This window comes from Emydura macquarii, unplaced genomic scaffold (genome assembly GCF_026122565.2).
Source record: "Emydura macquarii macquarii isolate MOO-44397 ecotype Brisbane River unplaced genomic scaffold, CSIRO-AGI_Emac_v2 contig_2846, whole genome shotgun sequence".
Taxonomy (NCBI): domain Eukaryota; kingdom Metazoa; phylum Chordata; order Testudines; family Chelidae; genus Emydura; species Emydura macquarii.
The window spans coordinates 4,677,709-4,694,915 of NW_027132983.1; the positions used below are offsets into that span (position 1 = coordinate 4,677,709).

The 17,207-nt window shown below is 40.2% G+C and overlaps 1 protein-coding gene across 1 annotated transcript in view; it reads left to right on the plus strand.

Moving 5' to 3' along the window:
- Window positions 1–17,207, plus strand: part of LOC137166402 (plasma membrane calcium-transporting ATPase 2-like) — a 348,197-nt gene that overhangs the window by 202,861 nt on the left and 128,129 nt on the right. The gene's annotated exons all lie outside the window — the stretch shown is intronic.

Sequence of the window (17,207 nt, forward strand, 5' to 3'; positions counted from 1 at the left end):
GCCAATGGGGTACATTGTACGTGGGATGTGCGGCTTTAGCTTACACCATCCTGTCAAGCCTGACATTACCAACCAGGGTCTGGTATCCACCTTCTTTATATACCATTTTCCCATTTTATCTACACATGTCCAGGACCATATTTGATAAGGTTTCTGCGTTCTTCCCTCAACCTCCCCCGGACTATGTGTGGTATTCCAGAGAATTCTGTTTGGTATTCCAGCTTATTAATTAAACGTCTGGGGGTGCCGTAGGTCATTTTTTGCTGTTTCTGTGGCAGAAAAAATACCTACATTTGGCCAAGTTATAAGCCTTTGAAAACTCTGTTTTCACATTCATCGTAGAGATTTCTTAGTTTGTCACCTAAATTATGCCAAGACTCCATATACTGTGAGTGTGCTTCAGACCAACAGTGCAGGGACTGAGCAGTTTACCTGTAAATACTGCTGCAGGATGCTATGGTACCAAAACAGGAACTAAGAGCAGAGGGACTTTCTCTTATGCTCTCAATACACTTATGACAGGCTCTGACAGAGCGTAGGATTTGTTAGGTCTAAGCGTCTGGTACTGACCATTACTAGAAGCCAGGTGCCAAACTAGATTTACCAGTGGTCTGGTTTGGCATAGCAAATCCTATATCCTTGAGCAGAGATTAATATGAAATCAAGGTATGGATAAAATATTTCACTTGAAGCTGTGTTCTAATGTGTAAACTGAAAGGCATGCATTCTTTCTTCGTCGTCTTTATGATATTAACAATCATTTTGGTGAATAACAGTTTCACGTTTAATCCGTAACCATTTGTTTGCTGTATTCTATATTCAGTTTTTGCAAAAAAAAATTTCTATTAATAGCAGATAAGATTTATGAAATTGTAAATACAGCCATTTATTAGGTACCAGGAGGTAGAATGTTTCCAGTTTTCTGTAGTATCTAATGCTTATGTGTTAATTTCACAAATTTCTGTCATGAAACATCATGAGCTTTTATAATTTGAAACAGCCACTATTGTAATATTTTTGATGGCAGCTGATATGAAGTACACATACTCTGGCCCATACATGAATTTTATTAGAGCTATTTGGATGTGCATAGATGTCAGTTGGTAACTGAAAGAAAACATGGAAAATGTTAGCAGATGTCTTGTCCTGAAAAGATAACAGAGGGAAATAATAGCAATCAAATTAGGGGAAAAGACATACGATGTCCCTCTCCTGCTGCCAAAACTCCCAAACATCTGCCTACATGAAGAGAGAAGCTCGGCTTTCTAGTTTTATGACACAATTAGACAAAGTTTAAACACGTTTTAAGTTTCTCTTTATTGTGTAATGAACAAGAATGGTGAAGAATTAATGTGATATTTTAGTGAGTGATGAGCGAGTTTTCATAATTTTCGTTAATTGACTGACTAATTTATACTGACACTATTCTAGATGAGTTCTGAATTCGGTTTGCTCTCTTAGCTCTCTTGCGCTCTCTCTGATTTGATGCCTCATACTGCATCTTCTGGGAAGTGCTAAGCATTCTCTAATTATCAGCACTGTGCATGGACCAATTTCGATGGGAATAAAAATTGTAGCTATATCCCTTCCATACTTATCATACATTAAATGCTTATTGTGGGTGAAAAATACCTGTACTCAAAGTACAGGTAAATGGAGTGGTGCAATAAAGGAAGTCTCTAGCCGCATATATACATTTGGGTTGGGAACAGTTGTTCTTAGATGTAACTTGGTGTATACATGTTTTGACCTGTTGTTGTGGAGGAGGAACCAAAATCTTTACATGGATTTTAAAATTTTGTCTCTAGTCGATGGCCATACCATGCTAACCTGGACCAGGCTTTTAAACAAATTTGTGTAGCAAATGTGCTGTAAGCATCTTAGATTTTTCCTCTTCTTTTGACATATGAAATACACAGGCAGATTATTCTGGAGTATCAAGCTAAAGGTTTTCAAGGCTACCATCCCTTCAGCTCTGGGACTAAAAACTAGGATAAACCAAAGCTCATCTGGGTTGCAGTCTGACATTGTCTTTTCCTGAATCATCCCCTGAAGATGAAGAACATTTCCTCTCTCTTGTCATCACAGGGAAAAGCTACAAAACATTGCAATTGAAGTTCACAATCGCATTTCAATGCCATTGTTAGTCTAAATCTGTTGAAAGACTGAAGCAGGAAGTATGTCTGTATTGAATTCACCCTTCTGGCACCTGAGATGGTGTTTTTAATATTCATTCAGAGTTTGTGCCATAATTAAGCTGTGTATCACTGCTGATATCCTTTTTAATCACCAACACAATCATTTGCTGTACTTGAGAAGAAGTTCTTGCCATGTAAGTGCTGACTAAAACAGATGGTTCATTTCCATCTGTATTACACATTTAGAACCACCTTGAAAAGTAAAAAGAGTACATTTCCATAAGATGCTGAAACCAAAATAAGCAATTTCTCTTTTCTAGTTGTATTGTACTGACATTAAATATATTTTTAAAAAATTGAGGATGTTAAAATAGATTTAGGGGAAGATGTAATAGGCATCTCAATGTCATTACTAAGGTGCAGGGATGCAGTATATTAACCAACTCATATACAGCGTCTTCTCAGTTATACAGATTCTGCATATAGGCTGAGGGGACCCGTTTAGCATAATTAAGACATTACTTTCCAAGAACCATGCCGCTCTCTGATTGAGACCCAGTTGCATGAAGGTACCACTCAACATGAGTAAGAGTGGCAGAATCTGACCTTTATGAATAGTTGTGGATGGCTTCCTTCTTTCAGTCGTGATTAATCTGGATGAGATCTTTTAAGTTACCTCATTTTCAGTCTATAACTTCAAGGCACAGATATTCTGAGAGCCCTGGAGGTATGAGAGCAATTGCCCAAAACTGTCCTCTTAGAGCTCTCCAAGAGGAAAAAACAAAGCCACTGAAGGGCAGTCCTTTTGTTTGTTTCTACGAGGGTTCACATGCAAGTCAATGGTTCCACACAAACAGTGGTATCAAAAACATCTGATAAACAATATCAGCATGTTACCAGAGAGTAGAAGAAACCAGACAGCTCGGGATGTTGTTTCACCACAGCTTTGACAATCGTGAACTAAAATGGAAGGTTAGAAACTGGATGATAACTGGGTTTTGGGGTTTTTTAGCAGTCACCAGACTATAGTTTCCTTAATAGAAGTGAGCAACTTGCCTTCCTAAGGGAAGCACTGACAATCTCGACCAATAGTGGGTCCTGTACTTCCCACTTGCCTTCACCACCTGGGGAGCGGACTTGGATCCAAAGGGCAGATTGTAGTAAAACCTGTCTTTAGAATCTGAATGAGCAAATCTGGCCTAAACTCAAGGAAAAGTGACCTGCATATATGACCTCAGATGCTTCAGCCTGCATCTGCTCATTTCATCTTCAAAGTGACATGAAATTTCTTTCCACTGGGGGAGAGACTTGCATCAGCCACCAGATGAAGACAGTTTAGATTAACCAAACTGTCCACTACTCAAAAGAAATCCACTGATTGAAGCTGATGCGTCATTTAATTCTTGTGTTATTCAAAGCTGCTTGCTTGACTAAATCCATAAATGGTACATACAGAACTTTTGAATGTGAGACTAGCCTCGCCCTTATACATATCAGTGTTCTAGGATACTGTGATAGGTAATTGCTAATTTTCTGTACATCTCCTAAGACTCAGTGTTACAGATTTTGTCCCAGTATTTGTGAATTTAGTTACAAATATGGGACAGTTGCATAGAAGACCAGAATTAATCTAATTCTAATTTTATATAAGAAATGATTGAATTGGAAACAGAATGGTATTTTATCTGAACTTAATTTAGTGTCTCCATACACATGTGTGAAGGTAAAGCAAAGATCCAAAACAAAGAGAAGTCAGTTTATATAAGAGCAAATAAAACAAATTTTGTGGTCCTGGTGCTTTTAGTTTCTGAAAACAAAAAATGAAGCTGGATTAAGGAATCAGGTCACTAACTGCCTGGAGAAAAACAGCTCAGATTTTGTCTCGATTCCCTGCCAGTAAATATTCCAGTCTGGGCTTCTTGCAAAGCAGAAAACTTCAGAGCAAAGCATCCAACCTTAAAAGCTTCAGATGATTTTGGTTATACTGAAATTACAAGTAGATGACTTTGATGGAAAGTTCTTTTTCTTTTATTGAGGGGTTTTTGATAGATGTTTCAGTTGGATGACATCAATTATATCTTAGCACTTGCAGGGAAGGGGATAAAATAATTGCCTAAAATAATTTGCAAATAGAAAATATGTGTCCACCACAATTTTGGTGTTAATTACTTTCAGCCCTGAAAGTTAGATGTAATTTTTTCACTTACTTCTTCATGCCCATTCCCCATATTTAACCAGTTTTATTCTCAGATATTTGGACTTCTGGACTCTGGTCCACTAACTTTTAGTTACACTATTGTTCAGAAAATGTCTGTGGTAGCATAATAGTTTCTGCCTAATTTCCTAGTCTATATACGTTACATTAATTTTCCCCTCAAAAAAATATTTTCTTTTTCCATCCTGGAAAACTATCCCTTTATTAGCAGTTTCAAAAATCTGTGTTTTTCTAAACTGTGTAAATATTGTGTAAGTTTTGGTGCCCACATTGGAAAGAAGTCTTGTGAAGGAAAGAACTAAACACATTCATTTCACATGAATGTGACATACAAGATTTAAGATTTCCTATTCAGTGCACAGATTTGGAGAAAACATTAGTTCTTTACATAGTTCCAACTACATGATTATAGTTAATAAAGATTTAGAGTCTGATTCTTCACTCAAATTGGTTTATATTAGTCATAACTTAATTGATGCCAGTGGAGTTACCAGTGTAAAGTGAAAGAAAAATCAGTTCTTTTGTCTGGCTGTAGATATTTAAGAGCTCTTCAAAAGTTACTATTTAGATGCATCTTACTGAACTACTGGTACTCATTACCTATGTAGAAATATCTCTCTTAGCTTTAAATTAACATTTAAAAATAATATCCAGACTGACTAGAATTACATGAAGGGCGAGTCTAAAAGTTTTGGCATGGTTCAGTTCAGATAGGTAACTAGAAGTCAATCAATGCCCTTCTTACGTCTGGGGGACTAAGCTTCAAATTTTGAATATGGCTTTCTTGCAAAGTTTCTGATTGAGACTGTGATCCTTAAAGAATAACCTTTCTTTTGGTATTTTAATGCATATATTTCTGTTTCAGTACAAAACAAATGCATGAATTGAAAACACTTTTTAAAAGTTTAAACATTTTTGAACTTCAGAAAAGGTTCTATTTTGGATGAAGTTTCTGGTTGGTTCTTGTTTAAGTGAACCTGTATAGACATGCCTATCATGAATTCTCTAAACATTTTCTCTTCCTTCTGACTTCAACTTCACATTTCTTCAGTTCTGATTCTGCACGCTTAGTGCACGTGTGTCTAGAAATGCAATATGAGGTTATTGAATTAAGCCGTAGTACATTGGCATCCAAGGTAATGCAGAAGCACAGTAGGGCAATGACATTCCATACATTGACCACTATTGTTTGTATACTGAGGGGTAATGTGATTGTCGAAATAGTTGGTTGGAGAACAACAGTTATGTTTTATGACCACTTTTGAGGTTTCAACGTTTGTTTTTCTTCTGCATTGAAATGAAAACAAAACCTTTAGCAAAACTGAATTGTTTCAGAACCTCTGTTTTCAGATCCAAAGATAGAGAGTCCTAAATAAAAAGCCTCACAATTTTGAAGTGACCTGAGAGTACATCCCAGACTTCAGAAACCTTCTCGGCAATCATTTCATTAAAATCAATGTCTCCAGAACACATTTCAGTTTTAATGTTTTCCTGAAAATGTTCCAACCAGCTCTAATTATCAGCACTACTTCAGTCTTGATGAATTGGAAGTATTCCTTTCTATTTCTAATAGTCTTTGTAAGAGACAGTTTTTGGAAGAGGGCTAATGTTTCACAGTCTTGGGTAAAACTAAGACTAATTAACTGTGTTACCATGGGGAAACTACACACTGAATCACTTTGATGTGTCAGCCAATAATTCTCTGACAAAAAGCTTAGCTCAGTGAAGGCTTTAATACAGTAGGTTTGTGCCCGGTTTATTTAAGTTGCTCTAGTAAAGGTCTACAAGGAGCTCATGGATTCATAAAATTGATAATCTATTAATCTAAACATACTGGTTAGGTGTAAACACAGTTTCTTTTCTTGAAGTCATCATCTTAGTTCTAGGTGTACTCCAGGACTTTTAAGTGACCCATTAGGGAAGCACATCACTAGTGAGCAGGAAAAGAGAGGGGTAATTGTAATCAAGAATTTTGGATGGAGAAAAGGGGGGAGCCATCAGAGGACGGTGAAGGGGGCAACACTAATCATTTAAGAGCATTTCGGTGACTGCTTGTCATGAAATGAACAGCTTTTGTTCACACGCTGTTTGAAAGTCAATCTCTTTTGGAAGTATGGAATTAAGAACATTCAAGCAGTGATTTTATTTCGATTGAGGGGACTGAGCTTTGATCAGTAGGTTTTTGGTTGAGGGGACTGAGCTTTGATCCGTAGGTTTTGTTTTATTGTAATCAATTGAGTGTTTTATTCTTTAGCATGTTTGTTCTTGTGAACATTTTTGATCAGATTTAGTTTAATCTTTTTTCTATCTTCTGTTTACCTCATTACAAGAGATAGTTAGAAGCTAAAATGGTTTTAACTATATTTATTCTGTTACATCTTCCAGCTGTTTAAATGATCATATATCGGGTTTCCCGGAGATGTAGCTTCATTGCATTGGTTTGCTCATCTATTTGATGAACATTTTGGTTTCTATATACTGTCAAGCATCTTGCATATCATATTTAAATTGACTTTCTTTTTTACTGGTTTCATGAACTATTGGCTACCCAGGGCAGATCTAGAATTCTGAGCCCTGAAAAAACTCTTGTTTTCATATCCATAACATGAGATGGATGAGTATGGAAATTGTCAGAAAGCTGCACTGCTGCTGTTCTTTTCTGCTTTATTTAGCTGTATCTAGTACCCATTTTTGAAGCAACTCTCTTGAACTTGGAATCAGAATGACATTGAAAAATAGTGTCTACACACACTGTTAGAAATGGTAGTTGCCATAGATTTATGATACATAGTGTGTAATTGGGGGCTTGGAGGGGACGACAATATATACTTGTGCAGAAAACTTCCACTTCAAGGGTAATGCATGTTCTAAATGGTAGGATGGGTTAAATGCAACAGTATTAAGAGAAATGGGAGTTTGAACTTGTTTTAAGAACTTTCATATTTTCAGTACAGTACAATGCCTTCTTATTTGCTGTAGTTTTTGATCATACAACATCTATCTGCTGATAGATCCCACTTCCTGGGACATTTTGCCTCAAGGAGAAACCCATGTCCTGTGTTAGAAGCAATTTCTTTTGAAATACTGGTGTGGAGAACTTGGGAATGTTTGATTTATTTTTATGGAAAAATGTGTGACTCAGTTTCCCCCCTTGCATTCTATTGTTACTTACATGGATGAAGGGGTTAATCTCTTTCTCTTCCAGTGGGATGATATGAGAGATCCGTGACCTTGGAAGCATGGAAAATGTTAGACAATTGTATTGAGGTGTACAAGATGCTATAGGCACATAGAATATTCATGGAATTTTGCGTCAATAAGTGTAATATGCATCTTTGTTTTCCTGGCTTGCTGGGTGGGTTTCCTGTGGAATCTGAGATGACTCAGGGCTGATTAATACTAAGTACCAATGTGGGCTGTGTGGATACCCAAACTTTGAAGCATTCCTTTGAGGAAAGGGGCATTAATTAGTTGTACTTGTTTCAGGAGAACTGGGCAAAGAAGACCCTTTATACAGTTTGGGGCCAGCTTGAACTGAGTTAGACTCACAAACAGACATGAGTCTTTAACCAAGAGGGAAATACCCTGCTGGAAGGGTTGGCAGGACTTTGAAAACCTACCAGAGTCTCTAGGTGGAAGATGGGTGGCACCTGGCAAGCTTAGCATGCATGTAGACAGTTTATTTTTTAGTATATTTTCTCCGTAGTGCTTTTGTCCTAAATAAATGTACTGTGCTTTGTGAAAGCTGGCTGATCATTGGAAAATGAGAGAGAGTGCTGGACTTAAAGTCAGACCTGCTTGGATAAGCTCATAGAACTGCAATCATAAATTTCTGGTCCAGAGGGAAAGGAATGTGGGTTCCAGCCCATAGACAATTAGATGCCTGAAACCTAAAGGGATGCCCTTGAGAAGACAGGGAGGGAAAAGAGGTGCAGTTAACTTCGTGTAGGTGTATCTAAAAAGGGTGAAGGGGAAAAAAAACACATTAAGGCTACCTTAAATACCAATGTGATATCCAGCAAAGGGTGTTGGGATCCTGCTTTATCGCTGAGCTACTCCTGCGTAGCTTGTGGATAGTTTAGACTTTTCTTTATCACCCTGCCCAGGAAATCTCACTTTTCCTTCATATTTGTACAAGAGTGTTTCCTTGGTTCAGCTTTTACAGGCATAAGGAGAAACCGTGTACTGAGATCTGCAGAGTAAAATGAGGCCAATACTGGCAAAAATAGCAATTTTTTTTCTTGGCTCATTTAGCATTCAGTTAGAATCTGAGCCCAGTAGTAGTGATAAAGACACTGCTTAGTGTAGCCAATTTTGAATGCTTCACTTGTAAGAAATGTTAATCTGGGTTGAGTCAGAGGTTATACATCTGTTCATATTTTTATGTCCATTTCATTTTCATTCATCTCAAAGGATGAGGCTCAATAGCTCAGTTATCAGTGATAGATATTTCTCACTCTCTCTCCCTGTCAGGGCTGCCCCTAGGGTGGTGTGGATCCCGGGGCAAATCACACTCTGTGGGTCCCCCTGACTGGTCCTGGCATGAAGCCGTGATCCTAGCAGCAGTCACCCGCCTCCTGCCGGGTTTGGCGTGCAGCCCGGAAGCAGGCTGCAGCCGCCCACCTCCTGCCCAGTTCCAGCACAAAACTGGGACCCTGATGGCAGCTGCCCACTTCCTTCTTGGTCCTGGTATGAAGCTGAGACCCTCCCCCCACAGTTTCGGTGCGCAGCCAGGAGGCGGGCTGCAGCCGTCCGCCTCCCACCTGGTCTTCGTCCCAGTGAGGAGGCGGGCTGCAGGAGCCCACCTCCCACCCAGTCCATCGCGGAGCCCCCCAAAGTGTGGGGCCCAGGACGGTTGCCCCGATTCGCCTACCCTAGGGTTGGCTCTGCCCCCTGACACACCCCTAAGTTGATGATTTCCCCTCCTACATTCTGTGCGCCTCAGTGTTATTAGTTGACGTTAAACATTCTGCTCATTTTGTGCAACTTCCCATTTTCATTGGAGAAAACCAAAGTTGGATTCCTCTTTTCCCCTTAAATGTGTGGGAGAGAAGAGATCAGCCTCAGCTGGGACCCCATGTTTTTCATAAGGTTGAGTTAAATCATTGCCCAAAAACACTGTATGAAAGGAAGACAGCTTATCTCTTTAAATTTTACCCCTTGAGCTGGGAGACAGGGAAAACCCCCTCCCCACAACTCCTTCCCTGTTGTGGACGTAATAGCTACTGAATCCCAGATCTGTAGTGGGGTTGGGAAGAAAATAGACTTCATCACCATGAAGGAATCCCATTCTGTGGGAACACCATTCCCAGTGTAATAGGGAAGAATATAGAACATTGCCTAGAACCACAAACAAGGGGAAGGGAAAATTCTCTTGGGGAAGGTGACAGGAGGAAGACTACAACACAGGGACCCCATTCCTATGCACAAGGAGACAGGAGAACCCGCTGCCTTCCAGAGCCTTGGGTTTGGGTGGCAGAGAGAGAACCACAAGATCTTCTGTCCCACACTGGCCAAGGCTCTCTTCTTCCAAGCCAGTCTCACCTGGTATTTGACTCATGTTCCAGCTCACCCCATGACCAATATCTAGCATGTTGCATGTGCTACTGGGATACAAATAAATGCTATATTTTTTGGGAAAGAATTGGGTTCAGAATTGTGTTCCTTGTGGAGGTGAAAAGAGAAAAAGGGAAAATAGAAAACTGGATTGAGAGCACATTTTCCAGAAGGGAAAAGGCCACTGAACTTCAGTCCCTCTCCTGTTGTCTCAGGTGGAGAAAGGGAGGGGAACTCACTAGCCCCCTTGAAAAGGAGGATGAGAGCAGTCTGAATTTGATAGGGAACCTGAGAGGAATCCAATGAAGAGATCTGAAATAGGGAAGTGCTACAGTCTCAGTGGTGGGCCAGGAAGAGGATATTAGCTACCTAGTTTTGAGTGGACTGAGGGAAGTGATATTGTTTAGAGGATGTTGTCAGATAATCAAGGTAGGGACAGGATTTCAATCATAGAGGCAAAGAGGAAGGGTCAGATCTGAGATGTGGAAAAACAGAGCCACTAAGATTTGCAGGCAGCTTGGATTTTGGGGCGAAGGAGACCGGCGTCAAATCACAGTGAGATTCTAAGACTGGATGAGAAGAAGCAGAATGATAGCGTCTACAGCAGTGGAGAAGGGGTTGGAGTGGCAAGATGCAAAGGCGCAAAGTGATGTTGTGATGAGATGGTGATGGCACAGCCAGGCAAAGGGTCAGAGAGACAAGGTAGGACAATCACAGAGAAGATCATGATAGAGAAACAGTTTTGTGAGTTGTTGACAGAGACGTGAGTCTGTGAGAGCAGAGAAGATTGGTTACTCAGGGATAATGTGCATAGAGATTGTGTAGAGAGCAGGAGCACGTTAGATGGAGCCTGAGGGATGCTAACAAAGAGGGGAGGAGAGAGAACCACCAAAACAGATGCTGTAGGAGAGTTAGGGGGAAAATCAGGATAGTGTGTGTGTCTAGTCAAGAGGAGGAAGAGATCAGATGACAGAAAATGTGGAAAAAGGGCTCTCAATCTATTTTTTTATTTTCCCTTCTAACCTTCACAGTGAACATAATTCTGAACCAAGTTCATGAGTGCCCTACTCATATTGTTGTTGTTCTGCAGCTTTTAACAACTATTTTAAAAAATAGCTGTGGGTAACTCAGTTTGGGTCTCCAGTTCAGACAGGGTCTTGATAAGAAGAACTGAGGTAGACAAGATTCAACACATTTGACCATTGGTGTTATTGACTGAGTGCCTTGTTTTACCAGCCCCACGCATACCAAAGGATGGATTTCAGAGACTGCAGTGCCAACTAGAATGTGGCTGAGAGCAATCAAAAAGAGAACAAAATATCCTGGAGGAAATCAAATTGTATTGAAGACAAACAGCATTTCCAAATATGAACTATCTTCAGTGCACTAAGAAATTCTTTTTTAACATGTCTGTCTATCAATGCATTTTAATTGGTAACAGTCTTAATGCTCTGATGAGAGATTTATGCTCAAATCAGCCTCAGCAAGCTGTTGACAGAACTTCCCACTATGCCGTGTTTACCAAACCAATCAAAGGGACCAAAGGGACGTTGGTGGCCCAAATTAATTTTTGTGATTGCAAAACAGCACATAACCTGAGTTGCTACGTTGTCTCCACCCAGTAATCACAGCACTGTTACCTAATAACTTGTGACACCACTAGTATCAACTTCTCAAATCTCTACCTACTTTTGTCCCAAATATCCACAATACAATATTTTTTTCTACTTTGAGTTCTATTTGTCTAATAGTGCCTAAGGATTTATGTACAGTTTCACTCCACTGGCATTCTTTCATGTTTCTATTTTCCTTTTAGCAACATGGGAGAAAGATTTGGCTGCTGGTGTTTGAGGATTGTTAATAGGTGGGAGGAAATAAAGGAGTGAAAACAAGTTTAGGGCTTTTGGGGGTTTAAGTAGAGTCTGTGGAAGAAGATGTTTAGCAGCTTGTTTGTAATAATAATAATAATAATAATAATAAAAATGGTGAAGTGGGGAGGGCTAAGTGCCCAGGTTGTGAATGGGAATATTATCTTAACCTATAAAAGCATTTCTCTCAGCTGCAGGTTGGCTGCTTTAAACAAGTCTAGGGGTGTTACTTACAATGTTCTGCAGAAAGTAGCTTCTTTATTCCTGGCCATGAGTCTGGATGCATGGAGAAATGATGAATTCGTTTTTCTGTCACTGTTTTATCAGATGGACAGAATTATGTTCTCAAGAAAATGTGTTGCAACATATCTATTTTGTAGTGACATGGGTTGACGTATCAGATATTTTCTCAGCTTTCAAAAGAATTGATCAAAATGAACTGACTCAGGGCTTAATTCAGAAATTTGGTGAAAAAGGAGGAAGAATATTTCCATGACTGTTTGAGTTTGGCAGCTGTGAAAAGCAAGCAGGATTCTCTGTGGTAAAATGAAAAATAGTCCCCCTCTGCTGCTTGGAATCTGGGGCTCTGCCCAGCTCAATTGGTTCATATTGCAGTTGGTTGGCAGCCAGTTGCTGGGTGGGGGAGGAGGAGTGGTTCCATGGAGCCTGCTCAGGAACTTTCCTAGTGGTATTCCACTGTGGTTATGGGCACTTCTCTGCTTAATAGAAAATGTTGCACTGGGGAGTTCTGAGAACTATAGTTCAGGAATCAATGGAAGTTCCTTTTGTTTTCAGATATAGAGCAGTGTTAATGATGTGTATTGGGGACTGTGCCTTTAAGGGCTGGGCCTTCCTGACAGAGAGTCTGTGAGGGGCACTGTGAATGAATCTCTTGTTATACACAGCCCGATGGAACCAGACTCAGAACGACGGAGAACTCTTGCAAACTCTGTAAGCGCTGCGTGGTCACTGAACATGGCGTAGTATCAGGAATAAAAAGGAACTAAGATGATACCCTGAGTGGAAGAATGGAGCAGTAAAAATCCCCCACCAGTGCTGAAACTCTCTGGAAATGTGGAAGACAATTGTCCGGCCATGCCAGAAGAAAGGCAGGAGTCAATGGATGTGGTTTAATTAGGCCGCAGCTTTATTCACTTTAAATATCTGGGAGTACCTAGCCATTGTACAGTGCAGATTGTCATCATTTCCTTAATCATTTATACATAATCCCCTGCCTGGTGCCAGCCATCTTGTTGCTGGTATCCCACCACCCTCCTCTCATGTAAAGAAAGGGAGCTTTAGAGGAGGAGGGTTGGCTTCCTGCTGCACCTGACATAGGAACCCTGGATCTCAATTCTTGAGCTCCTTTGGGGGACACTTTCTTTCAAATCCTTTCCCAATCCATTTATCCAATATCTGTATCCCTTCCGCAACTGGTACCTGCATTGAATATCTGCCCACAAATTTAATTACGTTGACACATTATATCCTGTCCCACTACCCCACCCTGTGGGTCCCAGGCGTGCTGTGGGGAAGGTGAAAAACCCCACCCAGCCTTGGCCAATCTAGTGGTGAGGGGAAAATTCCTTCCCAATCCTCAAGAAAAGGTCAACTAGTGGGATGCACATAGCAGATCGTGAAGGGAGCTAGTCCTTTTTCAGATTCTGTGAGTGAGAGGGTGGGTGCTGCCAACATGATCCAGGTGAAAAAGGGCTGCTCCAGAACTACACAGGGTATAAATACCTACCCCTTTCTGGTCAGCAGGAAGGCAGTGATCCCCTTCCCTCTAACTCCCCCGGACTTGGCCCTGCTGCTTCCCAGTTCCATCCTTATAAACGTTGCCCCCCACCACTCTACCCACCTGTATTGGGGGGAGTCCTTAAAGGGGCAATAGTCCCGTTCTTCCAGCCAGCTGGACAAGGACCTACCACATCAAACTGCAGTGAGCACATTGGAGAAGGTTTCACTCTGTATCCCCAAACAATGGGTGCCAGTAGGCAGAGTCAGAAGGTAGCCTTATTACTGATGATAGATGGTTTGGAAGCACTTTGTGTTTAACAGTTTTCAGTTAATTCAGGCAGAGAAGGCTAATTGTGAAACTGTATTGCAGAAATTTGAAATGTGCTGCATGAAATGCAAAAAAGAAACATCTAAGAAATGATTTTAAAGACAAAATACAAAAGAAGATAAAACCATAGGAGAGTTTGTGACTGATCTAAAGCTGAAGAGCAAATCTTCGCAATTCTGTGGGGCTGAGTCCCTGATAAGAGACCAGATAGTCTCAGAGAGACTACTGTAAGACCAAGAATTATCCCTTGAAAAAAGCAATTAGAGTTAGACAAGAAAAGGAAACCACCCAGTCTGGAATGAAACTTACAGAGGTTGGACAGTGCTCTGATGCTGTAGACATGACAGAGAATCCAGAATATTACCAGAAATGAGACCTGAGGTAGAAAGGCATGCATAACTCAGTTGGAGTCCTGCAAAAACAGCATATGCAGCTGCACACATAGTGGCAACCAGCACAAATCAAGTAAGTGCCAAGTATATGAAAAACATACGAGAGTTGCAATGGACTACGTCACTTTGCAAGTTTGCAAACATCAACAAAGTATGTACTGTGTGGACAAAAGACAATGACTGCAACATTCGGTCAGATAAATTCTTCATAGGTGCAACAGCCCATGTTGTAGCAAATGGTTGGACTATCAACCAGGCATTTATTCATTTCAAGTTAGTCAGTTGGACTGGTTGGTCAGTATCCCAGCCTTCCTCTAACTGGACAGAAATTTAGTCTCCCGTGGCACAGTGCCAGTTCTCTGATGCATATCCACTAGGGCAATTTGCACCCAATTGTGCCCCAGCTCCTGGCAAGTCTACTGCATTAGATCCTTGAGATCTTTCTTCCAAGGTTGGTTCAAAGCAGTAGCTCCCCTTCCCCCAGCTTGAATTTGCTTACTTCCCATCCTTGGTGAGCACATCCATGCCCTTCCATCTAGGTCCCAGCATAGGACAGTCAACCTTGGGATTTTTCTCAGAATTGGCCCAACTCAAAGAGTAGTTATCAATGTTTTGCTGTCAAACTGGGAAACTATATCTTGAGGGATTCTGCAGGGGTCAGTCCTAGGTCTGGTACTAGTCAATGTTTTCATTAGTGACTTGGATAATGGAGTGAAGAGTGTGCTTATAAAATATTGCAGATGACACGAACATGAAAGGGGTTGCAAGCAATTTGGAAAACAGGATTAAAATTCAAAACAACCTTGACAAATTAGAGAATTGGTCTGAATCAGTAAGATGAAATTCAATAAAGATAAGTGCAAAGTGCTTCACTTACAAAGGAAAAATCAAATCAGAGCTACAAAATGGGGAAACACTGGATAGGTGGTATTACTTCTGAAGATCTGGAAATTATAGTGAATCACAAATTGAATATGAGTCAACAACCTGATGCAGTTGCGAAAAAGGTTAATATTGTTCTGGGGTGTATTAACAGGAATGTTGTATGTAAGACATGGGAGATAATTGTTCCCACTCTACTCATTACTGGTGAGGCCTCAGCTGGAGTACTGGGTCCATTCTGAGCAATGCACTTTAGAAAAGATGTGGACAAATTGGAGCGTGGCTAGAGGAGAACAACAAAAATGATAAAAGGTTTAGAAAACCTGACTTCTGAGAGAAAGTTAAAAAACCCGGGTATGTTGAGTTTTGAGAAAAGAACTGGGGGGGGGGGGGACCTGATAACAAATCTTTGTTAAGAGAAGTTATAAACAATTATCAATTTTTCTCTGTGTCCACTGAAGGTAAACCAAGAAGCAATATGTTTAATCTGTAGCAAGAGAGATTTAGGTTAAATACGAGGAAAAATGTACTAACTATAAGGTAGTTTAGCACTGCAATAGGCTTTCAATGGAAGCTGTGGAATCCTTATATTTGGAGGTTTTTAAGAACAGGGTGGACAAACACCTGTCAGGGATGCACTAGATTTACTAAGTCCTGCCTCCGCGCAGGGGGCTGGGCTTGATGACTTTTCGATGTTCCTATCAACTCTACATTTCTCTGATTCTATGAATGATCAACAATTGTATCTGCCAGTGGTATGCAGATCCTGTGGCTTCTGCTTTCTGACCCACGTTCTCAATGCTTGGGGGGGGGGGGACAGCTCATAAAACTGTTCTAAGCCAACAAATTAGAGACACAAGGTGGGTGAGGTAGTACCTTTATTACCTTGCCCACATTTTCTCTCTAATATCCTGGGATTAGCACAGCAATATCACTGCATACTAAACTGACAAAAGACATACAAACCATTTAGGATAGTGACTCTCCAACCTTATTCCCCTTTGTTTTCTAAATATTTCAGCATTCATAAAGGAAAAGTTACAAACGCACAGGCAACATAGAATGACCTACTCTTCAGCTTTCACTATTTAGTTTATGCTTAGATAGTGGGTAAACCAGTATCAGATTTGTCTAGTCTTTAAAACCTTTATCCAATCATTACCTGATTATTAAAGACTTTAGATTAGGGCTTTAACATTAAATTAAATGACAGCATTGTCAGAGCTTTGGCTCTGTCCTTTGCACATTTGCTCTTATCTTTTGTTGACCAACCAACACTTTTTCATATTCTTTTTATTAAATTGCCTTAAAAGTACAATATCCCACAAGCTTGTTCTTTTCTTAAAAAACCTGTATAGGAGTGCTCAGTATAAAACTGTCTAGAGTAATCTTTGTTGCAAATTCTCTATTTTTAAAATTCTGTCCCTTTTTTTCCAAAATTGGGAAGTAAACTATTGTAACTCTTTCCAGTAAATTCTATTTATGCATTTTCTTCCTTAAAATGACAAGAATCCCTCTTCCTATTTATCCAGAAATGTTCCTAAGAAGGTGCAGTTTTAGTTCCATGTAATACTGAGTTAATTTCTTGCACAGGTCCTCAAACTAGTTTCTCTGGTGCCCAGACTTCTGTTTTGTTGCAAGGTGCTGGCTTTTCTTGGTTTCCAGTAAATTGAATTAAAATATAGCAAAAATGCATTAAATATATTCCCAACATTAATGTTCCACTTAAGCAATTCTTGTAATTGCCACTAGAGGAATATTACATAACCACAATTGGAAAGGAAAGTGTTCTGTGTAAATGCACACAGGTAGGGGGAAGTTCCTGAGACAGCTTCTCAAGATGTGGCTTCCCCTGTGAAAAAGTTAGAACCCTTGATTTAGGGTCGGTCTACATGGCCCTTTTGTCAGCATCAGCATGCAATGCACCCACTGGCGCTGCTGGTCCTTGCTGGTGTGCATTAAAAATTTCCCTAGTGTACATTAAAGTAGGACTGTTTGAAATGGGATTACAATAATGCGCAGTAGGGAATTTTTAGTGCACGCCTGCAGGGTCCACATGGACCGGTTAGTGTGCAACATGCTGGTCAG